The following is a 16,010-nucleotide window of genomic DNA, read 5'->3' as shown; positions in this document are numbered from 1 at the left end:
TGGAAACTCGGCTGATAGTGCCTGCTTCGTCCTGCGTCAAAGAAACATTCTCAACGCAATACATGACAAAATACAAGATTGGGAGCCAGCAGACCTTGGTTTTAGACCTAACCCTGTGGGATCTTGGACAAGTCACTTTCCCTGTTTGAGCCTCAGTTTACCCTCTGTAACATGAGGAGATGATAGTGATAATAAGAAGAAAGCTAGCCTCCTTGAACTCTCACTGTGAGCCTGGAAGTGCTCCAAGTGCTAGGGATATTTCTTTGAATCCTCTCAACAATCGTGTGAGGGAGGCACCATTCTCCCCATTTTAAGGATGAAGCAGTTGAGGCGCAGAGTTTAACTTGCCCAAGACCTCACAGCTAGGTGAGAATACCTACTTCATAAGACTCGTGGAAGGAATTGTATGGCTGTTCGTAATCATGTTTTCACCTGTGCACCTCCGAGACCCATGTAGACACACACATATATACTTACCTGATTTACCACTGGCAAAATATGTTGCGCTTTTTAAAAAAAAGTCCTGAATTCTAAGTGATGACTATTTGATTTTGTTCACCAAACTTTGACTTGCTGCCGAATGTGGAGAAGCGTGCGAGGCACTGGAGAGGAGAGTACCACGCGCTCCCTGCTGTCATGGAAGTCACAAGCCGGCAGATCACGCAGCCATCCTAGCCAACACGATGGTGGTGACATTCGTTACACTGCGTCAAAGTGGGATGTGGGTCTGGGGGTGGTAAGGGCTGAGCTTTGTTGAATGGCAGTTTCCTATGCTGGTCTCTTGGGTCAAACCCAGAAATACTGGGTTTCACCAGGAAAGTGATGGGGCCCAGGCATTTTTAAAAAAGTTCTCCCAGGGGGTTCTGTGGCCCCCCAGGTTGAGAACTGCTGATCCAAGCAGTTGAAGACACCTCTGGACGAGGTAACATTGAAACCAGCGGCTGCTGGGGCTTGCAGATGGTTCCTTCTAACTGGCTGACAGCTTTGCCAGGTGGAAGTTTCTCTCTTCTGCCAGGGAGGGCTGGAGGCCATCCGGAGGCTCCCAGATGAGCTGGACCTCCTGAGAGAAACTTGGCCCTCCAAAATTTGTCTCCTCTCAGCCTCAGGCTTCGGCTGAGAGAGGTGGTTTCCTTGGGAACCTGATGAGCCCACTTCTCTGCTCAGCTGGTGGCTTCTGAGCAGGAGACCCGTGAAGAGGTGAGAGGTTCTCCCTTCATCCATTAGGCAGCTGATGGGGGCCGCTCTCCAGGTGGGCTGCATCCCATGGTCCCCCACGCTGTCGCACAGCTGGGCCTCAAAGACACAACCTGAAAAAGCACATTCACAAACAGCTCACAGAATTTGTACATAAACCCTATGAGGTAGACAGTATTGCCCAGCCATGAGACTTCGGGCAAGTTAATTAAACTCTGAGGCTCAGTCTCTTCATGTATGAAATGGGATAATAGTGCATCTTCCACAAAGCTGTTTGATAGAAGAATCAACGGGACAGAGACCCCCCTTTGATGCAGGCATGTGGGCTGACAGCTGATGCCTACCTCCACATTCAGCTACGAGATGAAGTCACACCTAGGCCAGGTTTAAGGACGTATCATTAGAAATGTAACCCAGAGGACTCGCTGGTGCTGGGGTCCTGAGTGAGGAGCACTTACTGTGTCCCAGGCAGTGCTCCGTGGGTGCAGGCTCCCCCACAGGGCGGGTCAGGACCGAGAGTGGCAGCAGAGGTCAACCGTTTGCCCCCTGTGCCAACTGGGAAGGATGGAGTTGACCTTGGCTACGTATTCCCCATAAAAGTTTCTAACCATTTAGGTCCCCACCTCCACAGAAGTAGCGTGGGTCAAGGGGTAAAGAGTCCAGAAGTGTCCCAATGGGGCACTTTTCCTCTATCTAGACCTCTATCTATCCTCTATCCATCTCGAGTGGGGAAGAAGCATCACCCGCCCTCCACACACATTTTACATGTTAAACCCTGGAATTTCCAAATGAAAAGTACATTAAAGATTGTTTCGACCAACCTCATTTGCAGAAGCAGAAGCGAAGGCTCTGTGAGGGAGAGCGACTGCATGAAAGAGCAGAGCTGAGACCAGACTAGGGTCTCCCAGTTCCTGGGCCTGTGTTCATTTCATGTCAGGGGCGGAGGGGGAGGGCTGTTCCCTGCCCTAGAGTGTGAACACCTCCAGCCGGGTCCAGCCCTAGCAAGCACTGTGTAGGGGGGCTCTCCACCCCTCGCCTTGCTGCTTTTCTCTGGTTAGACAGCTCATGAATAAATGAGATAAGCTGCATCCAGGCAGCGTCTGCTCTGTTCATTTATAACATGCATAACTATTCATCAATATATGGCTTTTACTATGTGTCTGTTAAGGAAGTGTCTATTCTTTACACGTACTTGTCCTTATATCGAATGCATAACTGGAGCCAAACAGAAAAAACCAGCCCTGTACCGTCGCTTTCCCACTGGGTCTGACATCTTCCTGTGCGGCTCTGACTTCTGTGAGTCAGGTTTTGCCTTTGGCACCACATCCAGGACAATGCCGCTCCCAGTTTGACTCGGTTCGCAGCAGTGCTACCACCTGCCTAATTCTGGCCACGTGGGAGTCTTTCTCATCTGAAAATGTCAGAACTAGAAGAGAACTTCTGTATTATCTGGTCCAGTGATTTTTAAAATTCTCATTTCCTTCGTGAAACTCTTTAAAACAGACTCTCACATGGGATTCTGGAGGTAGAACAGCTTAGGATGAAGCATGGCTGCAGGGCTAGAGGCATACCCACGAGGCTCTCCGCTTGCCCTGTTCCCTCCACCCTTTTCATCCTCCTGGGTTAAGGGGCAAAGTGATGAGCGAAGTGAGTCCCGGAAAGTAAAATCTCATAGTTGGAGAGCTGTCTTCTGAACCTAGATTCTAGAATTCCATAACAAGTGGCTTACAAAAAATAAGACTTGCTTTTTTGTTTTCATTTGTTAAAAATCGGTTATTTTTTGGCATTAAATTAGTGAATAAAACAAACTTTTTCTTTACTAACGGGCTTAGTCTTTTAATTAATTTGTCAAACATTTGTCAATCATGTGATCTTACTAGGTGCTTCAAAATTTATGATTTGAATGCAGACAAACAAAACCAGTCTCTGGTGCTGGTCAAAATCAGAGTGCCTATAGTTAAGGTAAAATTCCATTGTAAGTAGCAGGCATCCCAAGTAGTTACAGCTTAAACACGCTGGAAGTTTCTTTCTCACTGTAAGGTCTGGAGGTAGACAGTTCAGGGCCAGAATGGTGGCTCTGTTCCATAGAGTTCTCTGTAATATCTAGGCCATGGCATCAGACTTCTTGTACCAAGATGGTGGCTAGAGCGCTAGACAGCCGGATGGAGAAAAGGACAAAGAGGAAAGGGGGCAAAGGGCCCAAGCCTGCTTCATTTTAATGGAATTTCCCAAACATTCCAAGAAGAACCCTCTGTTTATATGCCCTGGCTTGCTTGAACTAGTCCTAGATCACTCCTGAGTATATTCCAGGCAGCCATGCGTCCAGCTAAAAATCAAGGATTATACTGTAATAGGGGATGGGGACAGTGAATATTAGGGGACACTCTGCCACAGAGTGAACTTCTCATGTTTATTTTTCCCTCTTCTTTGATTTTCATAACCAGATTTTGAGGGAGCCTGCAGGTATCGAGTGTGTAGGGAATGTGGGGGTGGGGGAAGTAGGATGGACTCCAGAGAGAGGGCCTGGTTGGTAATGGCCGATGGAGGTGGACGTGGGCCGAATGAAGTATGAGTGGTTCAGTGATCTGGAAGTCCATGTCAAGTGCTCACTAAATTTTGTGCCCATGAGGGTTCACCTATCTTATCCCCTAATCAAGGCTGTTTAGGCACATTATTTATTAACTGAACAATAATAATATTGCTTAGTGCAATAGAACATTATCTGACCCTAGATCCTGCTTTTGGGGTAGAGGAGTTTATGGCAAAAAATATTAAAATCAAACTAAGCAAAACAGGAGAATTTATGGGAACATTTAATACTGAGTAGTCAAGGCATGCCAAAGACCAAAAATACATTGCACAAAAGCATGACAAAGCCCATGTGGGAAAAACAAGCTAATGTGAGATGGGGGCGTATGAAACATCATGATTTCATTTGGGAGCTAATGTGGGCAGCTGTGGACAGTCGGGCTGCTTTAAATGATGAATAGAAATTATTGAATTATATTATCAATAATAGGATTTCTTTTTAAAATGTAAGATCAGGTTGTAAAGCGCTTGGGTCTTATCTCTGTGTACAGTGTACGAGGTATGGGCAATTTCCTAGCTGCTAGAGTACATCCCTGCGTCTGAGGTAGGAATGCATTTAATAGACTGCATCAGTGCAGCTTTCTTTGGGGAAATTTCAATTTCACTGCCAGCAATTTACATAGAGAGTCGCAGCTTGAATTCATAGCTCATATCTTGGTTGCTTTGGAGATAGCTTCTCTGTTGGAAAGGCAATTACTATCTGCAGGAGAAGCCTGTCTACCATTAGTCTCCAGTTTTAAATGTTGACAGGTGGAGATGGAAGTGGGGGTGGGGGGTGATTAATAAAAGGCTTGTCTTTCTAGTCCCACAGAAGGAAAGGGTTTAAGAGTTGTGATTTCCCAGTCTCCAGAGATATTTTTTTGCCAGAACATTTCAAGCTTTTGACCAAAATGAGAACATGAGTCTTTTTGTAATTGGGGAGTTTTGTCTCATTTAAGAATATAGGGATGAACATGAAATGACCAAAAGTCAGCCCTTTGAAGTTTTACCAAGCCATGGAAAAGAAACCTAGTGATACTGTCCAACTGGTCTTTAAGCCCTGGAAGTGGATAGCTTTGAAATCTGCAGAGTGGTTTTTGCTCTAATCTTTGTTCTTGGGGAAAATGGAGTCTCATTCTGGTTGTTGATGCTTAGTGTCCCAGCAGCCCACAGCCGTCTTTACGATGGTGTCCATGACGTGGCTTCACCCCCTCAACAGCTAACGTGTTAAATTGCTAATGTGTTAAATTGTGTAAAATTGTTGTGTCCACATTTTAGAGCATGATTCAGCTAAACAAATGTGTGTTTTACAAGTGACTTATTCTCTGTGAGGCCCTGACGTAGCCCAGAGATTTGTGCATTCAAATCGGAGGCCTGAGCCGAGACCTGCCAGCATTTCCATCTAATTGACTTAGGCATGGGGACCCTGATTCCTTCTTTAATCATCACCTTATATTCAAGGCTAAAAGGCTATAATTATTTGAAGTAGCTGAAATTTGAGTGACCCAGATAATTATCTCAGCAAGATGGGCTTAAAGTTTATTGACACAAATGCCAGTTTCATTAAAGGTTTGGTACAAAAGGCAAGTCCATGAGACAGCTGGTTGGCCGAGGTGAACTGACAGTGAACGGCACCAAAGACATAGGAATCACCAGGGACTTTGAGGTAATTATGATCATTTCCATAATTCAGTTAGCAGAGGATTATGGGAGGCCAGGAAAACCTTTATTGCTGCTTAGAATCAGAAGGCTTCTTCCCTCATCATTCCTCAATGTGGAATCCAGAGTGCCCTGGCTCAAACTCCACACAGGCATCTACTTAGTTTAAAAACTGCCTGGTGAGTCAAAATAAATGAAAACTGTATTGGTCCCTCGGTTGTGGGTAGCCAAAGCTAATACTATGATAATAGTAAATTTTGCACAGGTATAGATTTTTAAGTCTTACCTTATTCATCTATTTCTTTTGTATGTTTAATGGATAAAGATAAGCACAATATCTACCTAAAAATAGCATATTTTATTATTTCACAGTTTCTGTGGGTCAGGAATCCAGGCATGAGTTAATTGGGGACTCTGCTTCAAGATTTCTCATGAGACTGTAATTAATACACCATCAGAGCTGAGGTCTCATCTGAAAGCTTGAAGGGGGAAGAATCCACTTCTAAGCTCACAAGTCTTATGTGTTTTTCTCTCTTCCATCACCAGGTACTATGCTTTGTATATGCAGTAGGTGCTTGTTAAGAAAAATGGGGATTTTGACTTCTAAACACAGAAATATATGGATGGGTAACTAAGAATGAGTAACGCCACTATCTTGGGCTTGACTTCCTCTTTGAGGGAATGCATGGGGATAGAGGTAATAATGTTCCAATCTGAGTGGACTGTAGCTGGGTTTGTGAATATGAACCTGGACCGATTATACTTTAGAGTGAAAAAGTATAAATAAAAATGATAATAGCTCTGTTCCTCAAGCACTGTGCCTGGTACTGTGGTGAGCAGATGAGAAAGCAGAGGCCTAGAACGGTTAGTATCTTGCCCAAGAGTCATGAAGGTAGTAAAAGACAGAGCGGGGAAATCTTATTCTATTGATGCCAAAGTGCATGTTTCCATCCACTCTGCTTTACAGCCTCTGATAGGTGGCACTGTGGATAGGGCACAGAGCAGTTTAGCTCTGTGGGGAGTGCGGTATACTGCTGCCTTAATTTTCGGGTTCCTTTGTTCAAGGGAAGAGTTAAGAAGGGATAAAAACTCTCACAGCAAGGCACAGTTAAAATTGCTTTCCTTTTTATAAAGGCCAATTTTAACAGCAAACAAGTAATAAATCAATGTCTAACCTCTAGCATAGTTTAGCAGCTAGGGTCAGGGAGAGGAGGCAATGATCATTCATAGTCAGCAGTAGTGTCTGGAGACCAGGAGTAAGGCTGGTGTTCTGGGGTGTCTGTCTGGGGGCGGGGATCAGTTGAGCATGAGGTAATGGAACAGAGCATGAAGCCAGTTGCACGCATATAAGTTGTGTTCCTTGTCAGCTGTCCCCTTGGCCTCTAGCCGGGGCAGGATTTTCTCCCTCAAGTCAGGTTATTGTGCCCTTGTGGTTTGGGGGCCTCAAGGTCCCAACCATTAACGTAATAATCACATTGCTCTGGGCAGATTTCTGCCCAGTGTCCTCTGTGTTATATTGCAAAGACAAATCAGAAACACATTCATCAGTCAGAACAAGTTAGCCACCAGTCATTTTAACTAGTAAAAATAACTTCACAATTTATATTTCTGTATAGTATACTCAGACATGCACAGACATATGCCCTTAAATACAGACACTGAGGAAGTGACAGTCACTATGTGGTGTTTTATCAAGGGAAGGAACAAGGCTATGGTTTTCTCCCCCAAAGTTCAGACCTACCATTTACTATATATGCTTACTATAGTGGCTCTTACTCCATTACTTACTACACTTATAAGCTAGAATGTTTGATGGTTTCTTTTAACTTCTTAAATAGTGCCAGGATGTGTCACTAATGGATCAGAAGTGTTATGTTCCACCCCAGATTTCCTACTCTTCCTTCCCTCCTGATAGACACTGCCATCCTACACTTCCCCATCTGGGTACCATTAACATTAGGTCAAGATGCAGAGGTACAGAGACCTACTTACCCCTTTTCTGAGTGCCACTGACTCTGGACACTCTACAACTGCCTGGGTTTGCCGATGCTATTTGACTGGAACAAAGTACTAAAGAACAAGTATGTACCAGAGAAGAAATGATTGTACATACCCAGGCAGACCAAAGAGTCTGAAGTGAGTATGAAGTAAGGTGATTTGTAGGAGGAAATCTCAGAATGCAGAAAAGTGACGGTTGAAAAAGGAGGGAAACATGAAACTACCAGCTTTGCAGTCATTTCCAAATTTTGTAGTATAATCAAATAGTTTTACTGGTTTTAAAAAATTCTAATATCTAGGTCACAGCTCAGAGCAATTAAATAGAATATGTGAGGGTAGCACTCAGGCAAAAGTATACTTTAGGAATGCCCGGTTACCTTATACTGATGACCTAAAAGGAGAGGAGGCCTGCCATTTCCAGGTATAAGCACTGTCAGTTATCTGTCACTGCATAATAACATTATCACGAATGTAATGGCTTAAATAACACACATTTGTTATCTCACAGTTTCTGTGGGTCAGGAACGCAGGCATGGCTTAATTGGGGGCTCTGCTTTAAGATCTCTCATGAGGCTGTAATCAATGTGTCCGTCAGGACTGAGGTTTCATCCGAAAGCTTGCATGGGGAAGGATCCACTTCCAAGCTCACAGTTGCTGGCAGGACTTAGTTCTCTGTGGCTTAGGACCCAGTGGTGATTAGTAGAACTGGAAATAAAAACAAGAAATTCAGTCCAGGTTATTTCTCTTTAATATTTGATTTATTATGAAATATTTAAAAATCATGAAATGACTGCATAAAATAGTTTAACAATCACCCTTGTATACCATCCAGCTTTTTAAGCAGTTTGCCATATTCCAGGAATGTTTTCACTTCACTCTATTTCTTTTAATAAGGAAGCAGTTATGTGAAAGAAAAGGATGATCTTGTTGTGGTAGGTAACAGGGCAAGTTTGTCTTTACCTCTTTTCTTTCTACAGTTAGGATGGGAGGCAAAGATTCTTTTCAAGCATGACTCATGGCATGATGCATGTTAATACATGTAGCTAGCGAGGCTGAGGCTGGAAGACTCACAGGAGGGGTGGAGGGTGATCATTTTTCCAAAAGCCTCAAAAGGGGAGCAAGGTGCTCACCAGCAGGTGTGTAGTAGGAGGACAGATGGTCTTACATTTGGACCACCATCCACGAAGACATGTTGAACATAAACCTGAGAGTATGCCTAGCCCAACAGGTACCCAAAGTTACTACCTGTGGAAAGTGGTGAGCAGAATTCACTAATCCAGCTTGCCTGGAATTTCTGGGGTGGATCTCTGCTCCCATCTCCTGTTTTTGGCCCAAGTAATTAACTAGGTGTTGAATTCCGTATGGGAAGTTAAGGTCAAACCATGAAGATTACAGTATGGGAAGTTAAGGTCAAACCACCAAGATTATAAAAGTGTTTGCAGAGTTTAGGGATCTGCATTATCCTTGTTAGGGTTTCAAGCAGTTTTGGGAAAGGGTGCTAAGTAAATCATAGGGTCTTCAGGTTCCAGGCTCAGGGCAAGGACAGTAGATTGGAGGAACAAGTGAGGTTTCAGGAAGGCCAGCCACAGTAAGGCCCAACAGGCTTTGGTAGATATGTCCTCTTCACTGCTTAAGTGTTTGGCACTTATTTATTTTAGATATGCTCATCCCATAGTTCTCTGCATTTCTTTCACATTCAGTTAAAAAAAAAATCTCACTTATGTCCAAAATACTTATAAGAATATTTAAACCTGCTTCACTGATCCAGGAAATGGTGCCTGGTAAAAACTAAAAATAAACCAGAAAGGCTCAAGCAAGGTTTCAATGGCAGAATCCAAGGAGTTCGAGGGATTTCTAAACTTGGCCAAAGGCTTTCCTGATTTTCTATTTCAAGTTCATCCACGTGTGGATTTTCAAAATCTGAAGATCATTTCTTCCTTTTCCTGATGTTGAAAATAGAAGAACCCTGGCTTAACTTTGGAGCAGATTGCAATTTACATTTTGGTCCTTCTGTGATGTGATGATGAATGAGGCAGTAAAGGGCTTGGCCATCAGAGTTAGACAACCTGCATTCAGATCCCAGCTGCCACTGAGTGTCTGTGAGACATTGGACAGGTCACTTGTCCTCTCTCAGTCTGTCATTTTGTCTGCAAAGTCTGAGGATTAAATGAGATAATATGTGAATTTAATATGGGTCCTAGAACATAGTAAGTGTTCAGTAAACAGTAGCTCTTACTCTATTCCTATTGTAATAAACATAACCATCTTTTGACTTTCTGTAATGGTCCTGGAAATGAAGCATTGTTATTCTAGATTTGAGGAGGAATAGGGGGTATAAATATATATATCTTCTGTGTCAGAGACTGCTAACTGTTGACTGACTTGTTTCCTCATATTCCTGGGCATTCAGCTAAGACCACATTCCCCAGCCTCCCTTGCAATTTGGTGATGCCATGCAACTAAATTCTAGCCAACTGAATGTGAACAGAAGTCATATGTCCCATTTCTAGGACTGGTCTACAGATACCTCCCATAAACACTTCTCCATGCTCTTTACCTTGGGCTAGAGATGGTTATGATGACCTTAGAAACCATATAATGAAGGTGGCAGAGTTACTGTTGGTCTGAGACTTTGAATGACGGCTGAAATGGAGACAAGCCAGCCTCCACTGAGGAGGAATGCCCACCTTATTTGCTTTGAGATAAATAAACCTCTGTTGTGTTTGAACCATTTTGTATTTTCTTATTTGTTAAAGCAGCTAGTTCCAAATGCCTAGCACTGTCTTGGTTACCACCTTCCCTGACTAATACTCCTTTCTTGATTCCTATTTCCTATTTGAAATTCCTGAATTAAGTAAAAGAGTTGCAGTATAAATGTTGTTGAGGGACCCACTAACCAAAATGTACATCTAGGAGCTTCTGTTGATTTTATGGATCACTTCTGCTTTTTATTTTCTAAGACTTCTTGGGAAGTAAGCCTCGTTAAGACAGAATTTTGAGAATGGATGTGGGAGGGCTCAGATTACTTGGACTTTACTGTTCTTGCCATCAGAACCTTAACTGTAACAAGTAGTGTTCACCTAGCCATGTACCTTCCTTTGAACATACTCAAAAGGTTTCATGAAAATAAAGCATATTAGGAATGACTGAAATCATTACTAGAAATTAGATACAATTTGGCACACACGGTTAATTGCAAGAACTTTAAAGAACATGCAATGAGTTTACATATCAGTCTCCAGTTCCTGCTCACCACAGAACATTCAATCACCCTTAACAAATGAGGTCGAGGAAGAAGTCTGTGCTCTGAGGTAATCTGCATCCTCTTCTGTGGGTCCCCTGTTGCTCTTGTCCCCAGGTCACTTGGTGCCAGAACCAACTGGCACCTGTATCCTACCTCCCCATATCCCTTCCTTTCTCTCTCTCTCTCCTTTCTGTCTTCCCCTTCCCCTCCTTTTCTTCCTTCCTTCCTTCCCCCCCCCAGCTTCCCTTTCTTTTCATGTAAACTTACTTTATATAGTGAATCTTACTAATGAATGTTTCCAGACAGCTCCGCTTTTTGCCAATGTACCCGGCAAATGTTGGCTGCTTCCTTTACCTATTGGTAAAATGGTTAACTGTTAATGAAAATGACTCACTTACCAGAGCTCTCTGGCTGCTCTATCTGTGCAGTAGTGATAAGAATAAAATTTTAAGCCTCCACTTTGAAAAAGAATGTCACGTCTTGCTTGTAGTCTGAAAAAAAGTTCCACACTTAGCACCTTGATACTTCCTTAACTATGTGTCACTTCATTAGCCATCCCTCCAGCAACAGACACTGAAAAAATTACATTCCAGGCCTTGTTTTTCATACAATAGGGCTTGGCTGCAAGCTCCATTCTGGGATTCTATTCTAAGGGCTTACCATCAAAGAAGTCATTATGTAAATACAAGATGTGACCATAACCCAAAATTCCTTATTGGGTTTCCTAAATGTAGGAAGGCTTCCCCATAAGGGATCTGAGAAAAGTTCTGGCAATCTGGAAACAGGAGTCAGGAGGTATACTATGGTGTTGTTGGAGTTGAGGGAAGGATCCATCAAGTAAACTAGATGTTATGTAGCTCATAAATAGATGTGTAGATGGACAGAGAAGGCCCTGGATTGTCAATGGGCCAGTGTTGTTAGTCAAAAAGAACAGAACCATAATTATAGATTTAGTCTCCCAGGACTCACACTGTAGTTACAAAGATTAAATGTTATTTCAAAAGAAAGGAATTTGTCTGAGGGAGAATTCCAAAATCCCATAGCCTTCGTATTCCAAAAATATTTTCTCATGAAGAGAATTCCAAGATACATTGTAAAACAGAGATTTCTAATTTGTAGATCCTTATTAGGAAAACTCTCTCTGAAATTATGATATGACAACAATAAATTTGAACAGGTAATGAATAATTAATTGAATACAAGTCTTAAATTAGAACTCCACTTAAGGCATATTCAGTCCATTTTGTTCTGGAACTTTTGACTATTTGCAGCAGTTTCATACTGCACTAAATTGGATGTGAAATCTTTAAAGAATTCTCCATGGAATGGGAAGAATAGTCCCTATCTGGGCATATATCTTCCTAAGGAAAGAAGAGAAAGGAATCTAGGTTGAACAATTGATATGCAGTAGGTGCTTTACAGCTATATTAATTACTCATTGATATATTTCTTACTCTCAGAACTCAGCATTAGTCTTATTATCCCCATTTTGCATTTGTAGGTAAGCACCTTGAATAACTCAACTCTTAAGTGGAAGACAGTACTTCATTGAAGGTCTCCCAGGCTCCAAACTCATGTGTTTCTACTATCCAATGCCCTGATATTTATTAGAGTTTGTGCATACCAAGTTCTTGTCTAACTGAATGGGGATGATTTAAGAAGACCAGTAATGTAAGAATGACTATTCTAATGTCAGCATGAAATTCTAGTTCTATAATTGGGCCCTACAACTTTCTCTTTTTTTTTTTTTTTTAAGATTTTTTTATTTATTTGACAGAGATAGAGACAGCCAGTGAGAGAGGGAACACAAGCAGGGGGAGTGGGAGAGGAAGAAGCAGGCTCATAGCGGAAGAGCCTGATGTGGGGCTCGATCCCATAACACCGGGATCACGCCCTGAGCCGAAGGCAGACGCTTAACCGGTGTGCCACCCAGGCGCCCCCTACAACTTTCTCTTTTAATACTCAAGGAAGGGTCTTTTTTCTTCCAATGTTCAACTCCTTCTGACACAGGCTGAAATATCCCTTCGAAATTAGTAGAATTTCAATTCATAGTGATGTGGGTATGCAGAGAAATGGGTAGGCTTTGATTTGCAATACATTTCAACCATCAAAGCTTACTTTATTCTTCTTTCTTTGACCTCCAATGAAGTGATTGTCCAACTGTGGTGTACATAAGAAACATCTGACGAAATTGTTTAAAAATGAAAGCCTTGGTGGGCGCCTGGGTGGCTCAGTTGATCAAGTGTCGGACACTTGGTTTTGGCTCAGGTCATGATCTCAGGGTTGTGAGATCATGCCACATTGGGCACTGTGCTGGGCATGGGGCCTCTTTAAGATTCTTTCTCTCTCCCTCTGCACCTTCACCCTCCTCTCCCTCTCTAAAAGAAAAAAAGAGAGAAAAGAAAAGAAAAAGAATGCCTTGGCTTCCACCTAGTGATTTAGGGGGTCCACGGTGAGGCCAAGAGTCTGCATTTTTCACAAACAGTCCAGGTGGTCAGGGAAATTTGAGTTTTTAAGTACCTTAATTTTTCTAGTTACTCTGATCTTCCTTTATTGTTTTGTGTTTTGAAGTCTCACAACCCTTTGGGGTTGGGATTTTTTTTATAAGCCATGCTCTTTGGTTCTCTGCCCTTCTAGAACTGCACTGTGAGTATATGGCCTGGGCTTATGAAGGCTCAGCGCTAAAGCCAGAAAAACAGAGGTAAGATCTCATAGCCAGACGCTCTAAGACGGAAAATACCTCCGTTAGGAGAGACGGAAGAGGCTGCTAAATAAAATATTAGTGGTGATACATTATTCTGTTGAAGATAAAATGGGCATATAGTCAAAGACAAACTCAAAGGAGTGACCTAAACCTGAAGGGATCATGCCAGAAAGGTGAGATCCCAGAGCAAGCTGAGGCTCATGGAAAATGCTGAGGGCAAAGCAAGGGCTTTTTGGAAGCTATGCAGTGATCAAAAACAATGAAGAAATGAAGGCCAGGAGCAGATGATGTAATGTTGAGAGATGACAGGGCAAGCAGCACTGCTTATTTCCTGTTTTTCTTCCCTGCTTCTGCAGGGACAAGGATCTCCAAGCTGAAAATTTGCAGAATAAACATGACTTCGAGGAAACACCGTCCAAAGATAGGAGAGGGGGTGGGAAAGAAGACCCTACCGGCACAAAGTGAATGCAACTTTTAGGACCAGTTGAGTCATATCACAGGGCTCCAAAAATTGGCTTTGGAGTCACAAACCTGTTCTTGGTTCTCTTTAAAGAGAAAGAGGTTCCAAATGACTACAGGCAAGAAAAGCTGTTTTTTCCTGATGCTTGTTTCTAGAAACCACCCCCTGCAAAATCCTAGGAGAGAGAACAAATCAGACAATTTGGCAAAACTTAGAGAAAAGAGTGGTGGTCACCAGGGGCTGGCACAGGCTCTGCAGAAATACATGATGTAGGTCAGATTCTTGTACTGGGAGCATCTGCTCAGTGAGCCACTTTTAAGGAAGGAGGACCCCACCCTTGGAAAGAAGCCTTTTCAGAAATCCAACCACTTAGATCAGCCTCTGGACCCAGGTGGTTTCTCTTGCTCTCCATTCCTCTTTTACCGCATGTAGATTCACATCATTCCTATGTATTCCATAGAAGTTGCCATGGGGACAAATTTCCATCTGGCTGCAGATCCTGGCGCTGAGATCTGTCTTGTCTCCTTGGTTTGCATTGTGCGTTCAGCTCCGTGTCTCTGACTTCAGTTTCCCATTTGACTCCACCTTCTCAAACAGGCTGCCACTGCCTAACCAGTCCATACCCTGATGTCTCAGCCAGCTTTCCCAGCTCAGTTCTTACTTCTGGACTGCCATCCCCTGCTCCAAAAAATAAGCACCTCGCAAAGTTCCTCACGTTATCCTGTATCAAAGATTTAAATGATGGCTCGCTGGTCCTAAGCTTAGATGAATGCCTAGCTGCCTGGGTGATCGTGCCTGAGACTATGCTTTTACGGACGCATATCTCTGATAGATAATGAAAAATTGACGGCCATGCTAGTCAATATTTTTATTAAAATATTAATAAAACATGAATTATGGGTGAAGACACAGAAGGTTGGATTTTCAAGTATACTGATTATATAGATCTTGGATGTGAATATATTGGAAGGGGAAACTGAGATTCACAAATACAGAAACACTCAGCAGAGACAAATGTAAAGTCTGGTCCTTAGGTTAAAAAAGAAAAAATCAACTGCACATGCCTGGCCTTGTGACCATTGACCACATTAACAGGAGTTAATGTGAAAATCACCTTAATGCTTCCGTTAACTATAAGCTCACTGTGGGGTCACAGATATGATGTGCCTACCAGGAAGCTAATGTCTTTATCAGCTGTGTTCATAAAAATATAGACTCAGTATTAAGAGAAGTAATTATCCCATCAGTGAAGGACATGGGGACAAATCCTAATGTCCCAATGATGACACAAACCTGAAGGAATTATATAAGGGCAATTATGTCATAGGATGAGCTGAGGCTTGCAAAAATTTACTTGTCTGGGCTGTTTATCACATAGGCTGCTGGAATTAATTGCAATAGAGGAATGGTAAAAATAAATAAATAACATGTGGATTTCATTCTAAGTATATTTCTTTTAAAGGGACACTGGCAAAGATACATGTCCGGGCTAGTGCTGTGTTTGCAAGTCATATCCCAGGACTGATATTCAGTCTGTGTGATATTTGGCTATTTAGCCTGTGGAAGTGAAGAACTGAGAGACATGATAATGCATCAGATGTTTTGATGGGCTCCCATACAGAAGGAGAGTTGGTTTCATTCTCACAGCAGTAGATGTGGGACCCAAGGGTAGAAGCTGTCAGGCTCTAAGCGCAAACACTTCTGACCTGTGGGTGCATCCGCGATGCCTTGTGCGCTGGTGAGAACTCAGGTAGAGGCCGTGGGCTGCTGGTGAGGTGTTTCCTTTCTTGTGTCTCCCAGGCTAGCGCTCTCTGTTTTGGAGGAACGGGGTCCTGAGTAGCCTGTGAATCTCTCCAGGTATTTCCCTTGGGGGGATCGCTCAGTGTTGACAGCAGGAGTGCTTCTGCAAGTAGAGCCTGAGGGCATGGGGGAGGGAGGTGGGCCCCTCGGGCAGGCTCAAGGACCTCTTGAAGGCAGTGCCTAGTGTCATCCATTTTTAGCTTGGACCCTTGGAGCCCGCCGGCCTGGAGCTGGGGGATGGGTGTTTGGCTCTGCTCAGGCTCCACTCAGAGGAAGGGCCTGCTAGGAAGCAGTGTGCCCAAGAATGCAGACGATCTCCTGGCAACAGCATCTCCCCTGCTCAGCCAAAGGTCTGATGAAAAGAGACGTGGTGTGTGGGGAGA

At 43.1% G+C, this 16,010-nt stretch overlaps 1 protein-coding gene across 2 annotated transcripts in view; it reads left to right on the top strand.

Annotated features, from left to right (window-relative positions):
* LOC123800257 (uncharacterized) overlaps nucleotides 1-16,010 on the top strand; it is a 265,278-nt gene that overhangs the window by 178,954 nt on the left and 70,314 nt on the right. The window lies entirely within an intron of this gene.

This window comes from Ursus americanus, chromosome 5 (genome assembly GCF_024610735.1).
Source record: "Ursus americanus isolate L20-20 chromosome 5, mUrsAme1.1.p, whole genome shotgun sequence".
Classification (NCBI taxonomy): Eukaryota; Metazoa; Chordata; class Mammalia; order Carnivora; family Ursidae; genus Ursus; species Ursus americanus.
Note: the sequence above shows the minus strand (reverse complement) of the source record. Positions and strands in the feature narration are given on the sequence as shown.